Genomic DNA, 12,493 nt, shown 5'->3' with positions numbered 1-12,493 from the left:
GGAGCAATTACTCCTATAACAGAGTGAATCCCTGTATGTGTGCACGTGGGCATGCACGCATGTGTGTGCAGAAATCCAGGTCTTCCCCAGTCAGTTGGCAGAGTTCCAGCAGGGAAGCTGAAGTCCTTTGTCCATGGTACCAGGAAGAAACATCTCCCCTCCTTGCTCTCCTTAGTCTCCAGCCTAGAGAAGGGTAAATGGAATAGACTTGGCCCACACACTCAATAATTCTGCTTTCTAAAAGTGTAGCAGAAGGGCGCCTCAGTGGCTCAGTCAGTTAGGCATCTGACTCTTGATTTCAGTTCAGGTCATGATCTCAGGGTCATGAGATCAAGCCCAGGGTCATGGGCTCTGTGCTCACTGCAGAGTCTGTTTGAGATTCTTTTTCCCTTTGCTCCTCCCCCTGCTCTCTCTCTCTCTCTCTCTAATAAGTAAATCTTTAAAAAATTAAAAAGTAAAAAATAAAAGTGCAGCAGATCTCTTTAGGGATTCTTGGACATAGGAAAGTTCTAGCCATCTTCTGAGAAATTCATAGATCCTTAAAAGCTAAGATTTCCCCATGATCCACCAAATTCCCACTCCAGTGATCTCTGCTTTTTAATCTCCAGACCCCACTCCAGTGATCTCTGCCACCAAAATGGGACTGTCTAGGCCCTGGCACAGCCTGAGCCTCACTCATATCTTTTGGGTCACTCCTTCTGATAAACCCCACCACTATTTGGCTCGGAAAAGGTGGTCAATTGTGAATAGTTAGGAAAGGAGGGCATTAGGATACATTCAAACTTCCATCTTCCCAGAATATTGACAGTGTGTGCTTCTACAAGCCCTGGTGTACAGTTAGAGACAGATCGGGAATTAGAGCAAAAACACAAAAGGTCCCAGAAAGGTAGTACATACATGTTGAACTATAGGGAGAATATTACAAAAGGGAGGGCAAACATAAAGATAAAACCTTTATGATTTACCCAGAGCAATTAGGGAAGAAATGTTTTAAATTACATAAATAAATTTTAAAAACCTCTGTAGACTTTGCATTGTCCCATCTGTTTATTCTCCACTAAGCCATTGTGAATATCTGAAATATGGCAGAGCTATTTCATATATATATATATGTATGTATGTATGTATGATATATATATATCAAGCCTCAAATCTGTCATGTATTTTATTCAGTGCTTTTAATATTACAGGTGGTTTTTAATTTAGACCTACAATGTCACTTAATTTCCTGAAAGGCTAAAATTTGGCTAATAATTGTTAGCAGAACACTTCTAAGTTATCTAAATCACAAGAAGACAGAAAAATCAGGAATATTGTCAGAATGTTTGTTTTTGCTAAGAGACCTCATTTCACCCCTTAATTCCATCCATCATGTCTAAGTGCTTTTTTATGAGACAGAAGAGTCAACATTTACCTGGAGCTGAAGAACACCCTTTGATTTTCATCTGGAATTGAAAGAGAAGTCATTTGTCATGAAGAATAATTGAAAAATTAATCAATTCAAGATTCCTCACATTTTTTAAGGTTTGAGCTGACATTTTTCCTTCACATCTATGGAATAAAACCCTAATTATACTGGTTGCAAATGATATTTTATGAATTCTAATCAAAAATTCAACCCTAGAAGACAACAGCTTATAATAAAAGTGACCTGTCCCAGTTTCCATTATTATTTTGATGAGAGCTGCCTTTCAGCCCATAGGAATCAAATAGCCAGAAAGCTTTTTTTCTGATGTTCATTTAAATTTTAAAAAACTGAGAACATTTTCATTGTTCACAATAAAACAGGGTTCCTCTCTTGACTAGAAAAGAAATCCAAGGGCATTCAGCAGAAACCAGAGCAGAACAATGTGGTCGCCTGAACTTAACAGAATATCAATAGATTCAGGCAGAGTAGGAGAAAGTGTGGACAGCCAAGTAAGGAGCTGAGGAGGTCAAGAATATAATGTAACCAAAATATCAGTGGCTTGACCAGTGTGCTAGGAGTCCTGATCAAGAGTGGAAGCAAAATGGCTTGCAACTAGGTTGAGCACCAAAGCCCAAGAAAAAGCTGACCAGGCAGTCAATGGGGTGAGCACCACGGACAGCTCCAACTGACCTCTCCTTTCAGGCCTGCTATCTTGGCCTGACCACCAGCAAAGCCTGAGAATTCTTTCTGAGGCCTCTTAGGAGCAAGTATTAGTCCACAATGAAGGACCTATGCCTCATGCACAAAGAGTCCTCAGTTGACAAGTTGGGTGGCTGATTTCTAGCCCAAGAGTTGATGCCAGGGTTCTGTCCCTGTCTAGGGTTATGTCTTGGGTCTCTGTGAAGCTCCAGCTCTTTTTCCTTTATTTAAACAACAAAGGAGACCATCCAAATATGGTCTGCATATTTGAATGCACAGAAAATTCTGATAAATTCCAGAAAGTATAGGAAATTGAAGGAATCACAATTATAAACAACATATATCAAAGCTCTTTTCCTCCTTTAAAATATGGGCTCTGTGACAAATGGGTGTTTTCTTCCCAGTCATCATGACCCAAGGCCTTTGTAACAGCATGCCTCTGTGTAAAGAACCAACAGACTGCAATGTGTGAGAGGGACAAGAGCCTTAGGAAACCCACATGGCTGTGCTGGGAGGTGTTAGACCCTGGTTATCGCCCCCATACCCTAATCTGCTGAAACTCCAAGGCCTTGCTTGCTTCATCTCATCTATCTCAAGACCAAGAGCCAGCCATGACTAAGCCTGGTAATGTTTAGGATACCATGCCACTGGGGGTCCTGCCCTAAGCCCTTTATTCTGTATGGTGAGGTAAGCATTCATCACTTCCCAGATAGCACCATAGTGCAGTGTTTGTACATGCTCTTGCCTCTGTATGAATAACCCCTTCCTCAACCTCCTCCCCATCCATCCCTGGCTGACTCTTATCGGTATAGAAGCCATTTCCCCCAGGGAGTCTGTCTTGGTGAGTGCCCCCTTATGTGTTCCTCATCTGAATATAGGGTAGCATTTATTATATATAGTATGTAATTGTTCTTTTAATGGTCAACCTGTCCCACTAGACTGTAAAGTCTTTGAAAGTGAGAATTATACCTCTTCTGAGTACTTTCCATTGTACCTGGCTAATAAGTACTTACATTTATTGAAGGAATGAACCTTTTCTGTCTACCTCAAATAGTCTTCCCTTCTAAGATAGTCATAATATCATTATTTTTCATATCCTGTCAATAGTCCACAGGCAGAAAATGGCAATGATTTTGACTTCAAGTTAGAGTTGAAGTGGGACTTTGGGGGTGTGACTGTAGTAGATAAAACACATTTGTTGCTGTGGTAGTTGGATGCCATCATAATGAGGATTTCTCTGCTTATAGCACATTGTATTGCTGTAAAAGTTCATATCCCAAATCTATTCCTTCATATCACCTTGACCCTCTAAGTGTTCTCACAAAGGCCCTGTACCTTAGGCAAAGCCAAGAAAGCTCTGAAAAATCTCTAATGGATCTTTCAGGAAGCATTGACTTTGGAAAGGTGATGTTTTGTGTACCATAAGGTTTTTTTTTTTTTTTTTAATAAAAAACTTTTCATTTGAGATTTATTGTGACATAAATTATTGTCCTCAATTGTAGGTTATTTGTTACCTAAAGCACACTATTAGATTAAATGGTTCAGCAAGAGCCTCCATGATGTACAGTTGACCCTGGGACAAATGTAGGGGTTACAGGCAACCCTTCCGCAGTCAAAAATTTGCATATAACTTTTGACTTCCTGAAAACTTAACTACTAATAGCTTACTGTTGACCAGAAGCCTTACCAATAATATATACAGTAGATTAACACATATTTTGTATGTTATATGTATTATATGTTGTATTCTTACAATAAAGTAAGCTGGAGGAAAGAAATGTTAAGAAAATCACACAATACTCTATTTATAGAAAAAAATCCCCATATAAGTGGACCTGCGTAGTTCAAATTTGTGTTGTTCTAGGGTCAACTGTCCTGTATTATCTCATTCATCCAAGGACTTATTTCAATCTTTAGCTCACTTGTGAGTGTAGATAGTACTTCTGAGAAACTTTGTGATACAGACATCACAAATCCCTAGATCGTCTGAGACTTCCCTCTTCAGCCTCAAAGCCATCCTCAGAGCCTAACAAGCCTTCTGGGATGTGTCCACACACAAGTTTTAAACAGAGAAAACTGGGGCGCTTGGGTGGCTCAGTTGGTTAAGCGTCTGCCTTCAGTCAGGTCATGATCCCGGGGTCCTGGGATGGAGCCCCATGTCAGGCTCCCTGCTCGGTGGGGAGCCTGCTTCTCCTTTTCCCTCTGCTGCTCTCCGCTACTGTATTCCCTCTCTCTCTCTCAAATTAATAAGTAATCTTTAAAAAAAAAACAGAGAAAACTAAGTGACACATTGTGGATTCTGAATTCTGCTGGGGAGTTTCTTTAGATTGTAAGTGGGGATGACTAGAAAAGCTAGGAATTGGGATGAGAGAGAAGAGGGCACCCACCAAGTGCAGATAGTTGTAGTCATGATAGGCTTCACTGAGAATTATCCTCGCCATAAACACAAGCCCAAAATTAGATAAAACTGAATGAATAGTAAATTTCAAATGATGCCTATATATCCTTAATACTAAAGTTTCTACAAGCGTGAATCAAAGTCCTTTCTTTCCCGAATTGTCTGAGAAAAAGAGCCTCAGTATTAGAATGAGTTTGCTGCCTGCAAAGAAACACTTTGTTAAACCAATTATCAGCCTTTGGGGGGCTTCTGTAATACTTAGAGTCTCATTAAGCAGTAACACCTAGGCTTGTCTGACCTATTTTTTGTACTTTTCACAAAAAGATGATATATAATAAAGCGAGAACTTAGAGCCCAAATGTACCTATGGTTGACCTATCCTTCTGGGGATGTCTCAGAGGAACATCAGGCCTGTGCCCTGTGCCCCCAACACGTCATCGTCAATCCAGCCCTGCTCTCCATTCAAGTCTGCCTTCCTTGGAGCCAGTGTGCTCTCCAAAATGCAAATCCGGCCGTACTACCCCCATGAGGACCATGGCTCCTCAGACAAAGACATGCCCTCCATTCTTGGCATCTGCCCCCTGCCCTTCAGCTTCACCTCCTCCTGGCTCTGTTTGCTCTTTGCACTTCCCCCCATCCACACATGGACCTCTCTCAGCGTGGGTGCTCTCACAGACTCAGCGTGAGGCCGAATCCAATCCATTCCCTGATTCCTGGCTTAATCACTGTCTCATCAGACAACCTGCCCTGCCCTTCCTGACTCAGCCAAACAGCCCTGTTGTAGGTCTCACGAAATCATATGCTCTCTCTGATGCTCTTGTCACACTTATAATTTTACTTATGTATTTATGTGACTGTTTGATTGCCTCACCAATTAAACAATAAACCTCATGGGGATCAGGGACCATATTTTTGCTGTTCATCACTGAACGCCCAACACCTAACATTGCCTGGAACATAGTAGGTGCTCAGTGAATGCGTCTCCAATTTAAAAAAAAGGAGAAAACAGAGAAGGAGGAGGACAGGGAGGGAGAGAGAGAAAGAGAAGGGAAAGAAGACACCAGATTTACAGAAAATAAACCAATATGCGCTAGTATTCAATGAAACTGGAATTTAGGGTGAAACTGATGGTGTTGGAGGGAAGCCTCAATATTCCAAGTCTGTTGTCTATTCACTGACCACACGGGTGATCAACCCTCTTGGGAGTCAGGGCGCTGCTTCCTTGGAGGTCCTTCTACAAAGGAAGAAGGAGCTACATCCCCGCCTCAATGCTATGTCAAATATGAGCAGTGGGGTTGCCAGTGAACCCTCTGAAGTGGGCCCTCCTGCATTTCTGAGCAAGGAGGTGGGTGCCGTTCACAGCCCAGAAGCTCCACTCTAGGGAACAGATCACTTCCAAGTGGGTCGTCATAGGAAGTCCATCAGTTTTTGGCAACACACTCTTCCCAGCTGGTTCTCCCAGTCCCACCTTCAGTGTTGACGCTTAATGCTTCAGTGATCAGTCTCCCAATCAGTGTTAATGACCACTTTCACGGAGTATCTAGCCACCTCCGGAAACCAGAGGCAGTAAGGGACACCGACTTAGACGAGAACCCGTTCCGTCATCAGTAAGCCATGGGAAGGAAGAGACATGCTCAGCTGTGTGATAGCATACCAAGTAACTGTAAGGAAAAGTAATTATTTGCACATAAATCTCTTAGGGCTGTGCCAGGCACACAGTAAGTGTTCAGTACATTTACATACAAGGGCTTCAGAAATTCCGTCTCTGAGAAAGTTGTGGCCTTCTTGGAAGGAGTTTGAATTCTCTTCTCAGCTCTGGTGGAACACTGCCCACAACATGCTACTTGAATGAAAGCACCCCTTCTGTGTTCTAGTTGTCCCGCAGGAGGAAAGCGGCTGCACCCTACATAGCCACGCCTCCTTCCACGTGCTGACTGGGGCAGAGACCCCAGCAGCCAGTCAGCGACTTCTGCTATTTCTGAATCTCTGCCTGAGGTTGGAGACAGTGTCTGCTCAGGTTCCTGGGTGCTCCTGATGTGTGTGCCGTGATGGGGAGTACTCACCCATTCTCGCTGCATCTCCTTCCCAGTCCGATGGCACGTCCACCCCCGCGGGCAGATGTCCTGCCACCATCATTTCATCCCAGCACTTCCAGCCGTACCCACAGGACCTGGAATGACTGTATCAGTGAATAAAAATATTAGGAGGGTTTCTGTCTCCCAGATGTCTTCATTTAGTGTCCACATGTTTTACAATGTCTGCTTCCAGGACCAACTTCCTCAAGGCTTTTCTGACAGATTGACGCACTAAACTTTCAAGACCTAACAAACTCCAGGTTTCATCAATTTGAGCTAAAAAATAAAATAAAATAATAATAACGTCTCATGCATGGCCCTTGCTTCCGTGGCTCTTCTGCTCATCTGCCCCGCTCATCTCAGCATTTGGCCCAGGCTCTTACCTCTGGTCTCAAGCTGAAAACGTGTGCAGCCAATTGGACTCGTCCTTGCTGGTGAAGACTTTCTTTTACTTGCCTCTAAACGTGAAGAGAGGGTGTAGATACAAAGTTAGAAAAGCAGAGAAAAGAATCAAGGGGTTTTTATTCTTAAATAACTAAAAAGAAATTTATAAATGTTAAGATACTTTCAAAATAGTTCTCTCGTCCTTGTGTTCAAGTCTCTATAATCACCAGGAGACATTATGGATTTAAATAGGTTTAGATGAGTCAATAAATGAGAAACTTTACTCCTAAATAATACCTCTCCACAAACAGAAATAAGATATGAAGGGACAAATATTATGTGGCATTGAAGTATCAGGTTGTACACATTCATTTTGTATAAAATAAAAACTATTTGTAACAAGGGAGAAATTGTTCCTTAAGGGTTGTCCTATGGAAGAAGGATCTGAAGCAACTGATATTTTAAAGCCCAGTGTAAACAAAACAAAAAGAAAACAGAGCAAGTTCCTACCTAAACACAGACAATAAGGCACAAGCCCATGAAAGGATATTTACAATTACTTGTACTATGTAAAGCCACGGGTTAAATATTCAGAGTATAAACTGAGGTAAAGTGTACTTTGATAGAAGCCATACCTTACAAAGCTCATTCTATTGCTAACTAGCAACAGACTCATTATTATACATCCACAAGAGATGTAGAAACACACAAAAACGGGGTGGTGGGGTGGTGGTGGCAGACAAGATTTATTTGGGAAGCATTCTGAAACAGTGAACAACAGCCAAAAGGTGAGACCAAAAAATGCACAAGTATCATCACAGAAAACAGCAGTGAACAGAAAACCTGAGCAATGGATGGGGTCGGTGCCCAGGGGAAATAAAGCTGTGTGTTCAAAACTCAGAAGGTCAGATCGAGATTGTAAAGCCAAGTTTGTATTAAAAATAGTCTCTTAGGACATTTATTCTTTTTTTAAAAAGATTTTATTTATTTATTTGACAGAGAGAGAAACAGCGAGAGAAGGAACACAAGCAGGGGGAGTGGGAGAGGGAGAAGCAGGCCTCCCACCGAGCAGGCAGCCTGCTGTGGGGCTCGATCCCAGGACCCTGGGACCATGACCTGAGCCGAAGGCAGACGCTTAATGACTGAGCCACCCAGGCGCCCCTCGGGCCATTTATTCTTACCCATATAGTTTATATATACATCCATGTGAGTATTAGATCATAACGATATGTACACCACTTTGGTAGATGGGAACTTAACTGTTAAAAATCACAGGACAAGTTAGAGGAAAATGCATTTGAAATAGTGTCACTAGTAGCTGTTGGAGACTTCAATACCCCAATATTGGATGGAGTAATGGAGAGTGGATAGAATAATAGGCAGATGACTGACAAGGAAACTGAAGATTTGAACCGCACCGTCACCCGACCAAGTCTCACATATCTGTACAGCACTGCTCACAGCAACCCACTGACACGCCTTCTCCTCCAAGGCACCTGGACCTTCTCCAGGGCAAACCACCTGTGAGGCCATAAAACAACCCCCCCCAAATTTAAAGGGTTGAAATTACATAAACTATGTCCTCTGACCACAATAGAATATAATTAGAAATGAATACAAGATTTTTGGGAAAGTTACAAATACATGAAAATTAAACACTTTCTCTTTGCGGCAATGGAAATATTCAAACACTGATTGTGGTGACTGTTGCATAACTCTGTAAATACACTGAAAACCACTGAATTGTAGACGTGAAATGGATGAGCTGCAGGCCATGTGAATGATCACTCAAAAAAGCTGTTGATTAAAAAAGAATATCTACTTCAACACACACACACACACACACACACACACACACACACACACACCCCTATAGTAATTTAGGTAAATATATAAAAAGGAACTTTTATAAAATAAAAAAGTTGCAAAAATTGATTTGCTCCAAAATATGCTGTTAGTGAGCTCCTTTGTACATTCAAAATAATTCTATTCACATAATATTTCATAACATTTCTGTGACCGATACGCATGTCCTAAATGTTCCAAGGCGTTTTGTTAAGATTATGGAAATCTTAAAAAAGATTCATTCCCGTCCGAGTTAATTTCATTTATTCCTTCCCTCGTCCAACAGCAGGATAAAAAAAAATCCTCTAAACATTGCTGTGACTCAGAAGAGGGGCCCCAATAACTTGAAAAAAAATGAAGAAATTATTCTTAAGTACATAGTGAAGACTTTTTCTACATCTCAGAAACTCTTAATCTGTGAGCCTGTTATTATTTAGTTACGGTAGTAATAACACAGCAAATTAAAGCATCATTTTTACATTTTCTCCTATCAGTGTTTTTAAGATTATCATAAAATTTAAGCAGAAATCTCTGCACAAATAAAATCTAAAGAGCAATGTCTAATCTCTTCCAAAAAGGGGGCTCAATACACACCAAGCTGTTTCCACTTAAAATCCTTTAAAATACCAATGAGGACAGACAGAAAGCATCTAACCATAACAATATAAGAGCTGCCATTTATTGAACACTTTCTGCTGGGCAGGCACTAAGCTCCCGTTTTTCACTTATTATCTCATTTAACCTTCAGGGCAACTTTACAAAGTCTGTATTACTAACGTCCCTACTTTCCAGATCAAGGAACTGGAAGAGAGGTAAAACAGTTTGTCCAAGGCCAACACTTTGGTCAGGATCAAAAGCAGGTCTTTCTGGAAGGCAGGCAGCCCATACTGATAAAGTTGCACCGGGGAGTGAAATATTGAAATTGTGTTGCCCTGTTTGATAAATAACCACTTCCTATGCTCTCCCCAGTCCTCTATCTCCACAGTTTCCCCTTCCCACTGCCCTAGCCACCCCAACACCTTTCAGGACCCTCCCGCCTTCCCACAACCCAGAACTAACGATTTGGCCCCTGCTCCATCTCTAGCTTCTGATTGGCTGTGCCCATGCCCCTGCCTTAATAGTTGTTAAATATTTAATATTCCCCCTCCCATCAGCCTCCAAAGTCCATGCACCTGCACGTTCTCCCTCGGGAAACCCTGGGAGAATATAGTTGATGACTGAGACAACCCTGATTTCAGTCCAAGTTGGCTTCCTCTGGGTGTGGTGTTTCTCACACGTCGGCAATGCTGACTGCTGTCAGAGCAGGATCCCAGCTCCCATTACAGTATAACATGAACTCAATATGCCCCTCAGCACAGAGCGGTATCCGTTCTTCCCTTCGCACCTGCACAAGTTAGGAGAGGAAGTAAAACGAAGGCCTCGGCAAAACCACTTCCCACCAAGGTGTCTCCGATACCATTATTATGAAAATTGTTACTATCACCAGGCACTTAGAGAGGCTCTTCACTTTGAACTAAGCAATGGAACTGTTACTCGTTCCTCTCCCAAAGATCAGATGAAATGGGTTAACTTTGCTCATTATAACAGGGAAAGGCCGGAATACTGCACCAGCTGAGTAACATTCCCAAGGCACCTGGAAAACTAGAAGAAATTACTCTTGAGTACTCTGTTTCGTCTGGAAATCCTGCTACCTTTTTTTAATTTGATCTGCAAAATGAAAATGAAGTAGTTGCTTCAAATATTTCGGTTCAAGAAATGTTTTGCCTTAAAGTAAACAATTGAGAAAAAAAATTTTACTTGGTTAATTTAGTTATAATTAGTCTAGTGTCTCCCTTACTTTCCTCCTGGTTACAGAGTTAGTGTCGTAAGAAGGATGATGTACACACAAAAAAAAATCTGTTAGAATAAAAAAGTTCAGTAAAGTTGCAGGATACAAAATAACATACAAGAATTAGTTCCATTTTTTACATCAACATGTCTGAAAATGAAATCAAGAAAATGATCCCATTTTCCAACCACATCCAAAGGATAAAATACTTAGGAATAAATTTAACCAAGGAGGTAGAAGATCTGTACACTGGAAACTATAAAACATTGATGAAAGAAATTGAAGACATAAAGGAATGGAAAGATACCATGTTCATAGGCTGAAAGAATTAATATTGTTAAAATGTCTGTACCACCCAAAGCAATCTACAGATTCAGTGCAATGCTTATAAAAATTCCAATGGCATTTTTCACAGAAATAGAAAAAACAATTCTAAAATTCCTATGGAACTGCAAAAGAGCCTGAACAGTCAAAGCAATCTTGAGAAAGAACAGAGTTGAAGGCATCACAGTCTTAATTTAAAATTATTTTGCAAAGCTATCATAATTAAAACAGTGTGGTAGTGAAATAAAAATAGGCCCCACAGACAAATGGAACAGAACAGAGAGCCCCCCAAAAAACCCCTGCACATATGGTCAACAAATATTTGACAAGGGATCCAAGAATACTCAACGGAGAAAGGATAATCTCTTCCGTAAATGATATTGGAAAAACTGGATATTCACATGGAAAAGAATGAAATTGGACCTTTATCTTACACCATATACAAAAGTAAACTCAAAATGGATTAAAGACTTATCCATGAGACCTAAAACCATAACTCCTAGAAGAAAACAAAGGGAAAACCTTTTTGATTTTGGCCTTGGCAACGATTTTTTGTATATGGCACCAAAAACTCAGCCAACAAAAGCAAAAATAAACAAATGGGACTCATTAAACTAAAAATCTTCCATATAGAAAAAGAAAAAAAATGCAAGAGCAACCTATGGATTTAGAGGAAATATCGGCAACTCATATATCTGATAAGGGGTTAATATCCAAAATATATAACAAACTCATACAACTATATAACAGGAAAAAAAGATTAAAAGGAGGGCAAAAAACCCTAATAGACATTTTTCCAAAGAAGACATACAAATGACCAATATGTATATGAAAAGGTGCTCAACATCACTGCTCATCAGGGAAATGCAAATCAAAACCACAATGAAGTATCACCTCACATCTGTTAGGTTGTCTATTATCAAAAAAAATGAAACATCAGTGTTGGCAAAGTTGTGGAGAAAAAGAAACCCTTGTACTATGTTGATGAGAATATAAATTAGTACAGCCATTATGGAAAAGAGTATGAATCTCAAAAAATTAAAAATAGAAATATTATATGAGCCAGAAATCTCTCTTTTGGATATATAACCAAAGGAAGTGAAATTGGTACCTGGGAGAGAGAATCTGTGCCCTTATGTTCACTGCAGCATAATTCACAGTAGCCAAGATACGTAAACAACCTAATTGTCTGTCAGAGAATGAATGAAAAAAGAAAATATGGTATATACATACAATGGAATATTTTTCAGTCTTAAAAAAGATCCTGCCGTTTGCAACAACATGGATGAACTTGGGAGGTCATTTGCTAAGTGAAATAAGCCAGGCATAGAAAGAAAAAAACCCTGCATGATCTCACTTATATGCAGAATCTAAAAAAGGTAAATCCATAGATGCAGAGAGTAGAACAGAAATTACCAGGAGTGGGAGGTAGGGCAAATGGGAAGATGTTGGTAAAGTGTAAAAAGTTACAGTTACATAGGATGAATAAGTCTAGAGGTCTAATGTAATGTGCAGCATGACGATTATAGTTA

The 12,493-nt window shown here is 40.5% G+C and overlaps 1 long non-coding RNA gene across 1 annotated transcript in view; it reads right to left on the bottom strand.

Moving 5' to 3' along the window:
- The window catches only part of LOC118554602 (uncharacterized), a 219,120-nt gene that overhangs the window by 186,594 nt on the left and 20,033 nt on the right, over positions 1–12,493 (bottom strand). Inside the window, exons 2-3 of the long non-coding RNA XR_013443245.1 lie at positions 6,964–7,038; positions 6,569–6,684 (exon numbers count right to left, since the gene is read on the bottom strand). This is a non-coding gene — a long non-coding RNA (uncharacterized LOC118554602). The remainder of the gene's footprint in view (positions 1–6,568; positions 6,685–6,963; positions 7,039–12,493) is intronic.

The sequence above is a fragment of the Halichoerus grypus genome, chromosome 13, assembly GCF_964656455.1.
Source record: "Halichoerus grypus chromosome 13, mHalGry1.hap1.1, whole genome shotgun sequence".
NCBI lineage: Eukaryota > Metazoa > Chordata > Mammalia > Carnivora > Phocidae > Halichoerus > Halichoerus grypus.
The sequence above is the reverse complement of the archived record's forward strand: the minus strand, read 5'-3'. Positions and strand labels throughout refer to the sequence as shown.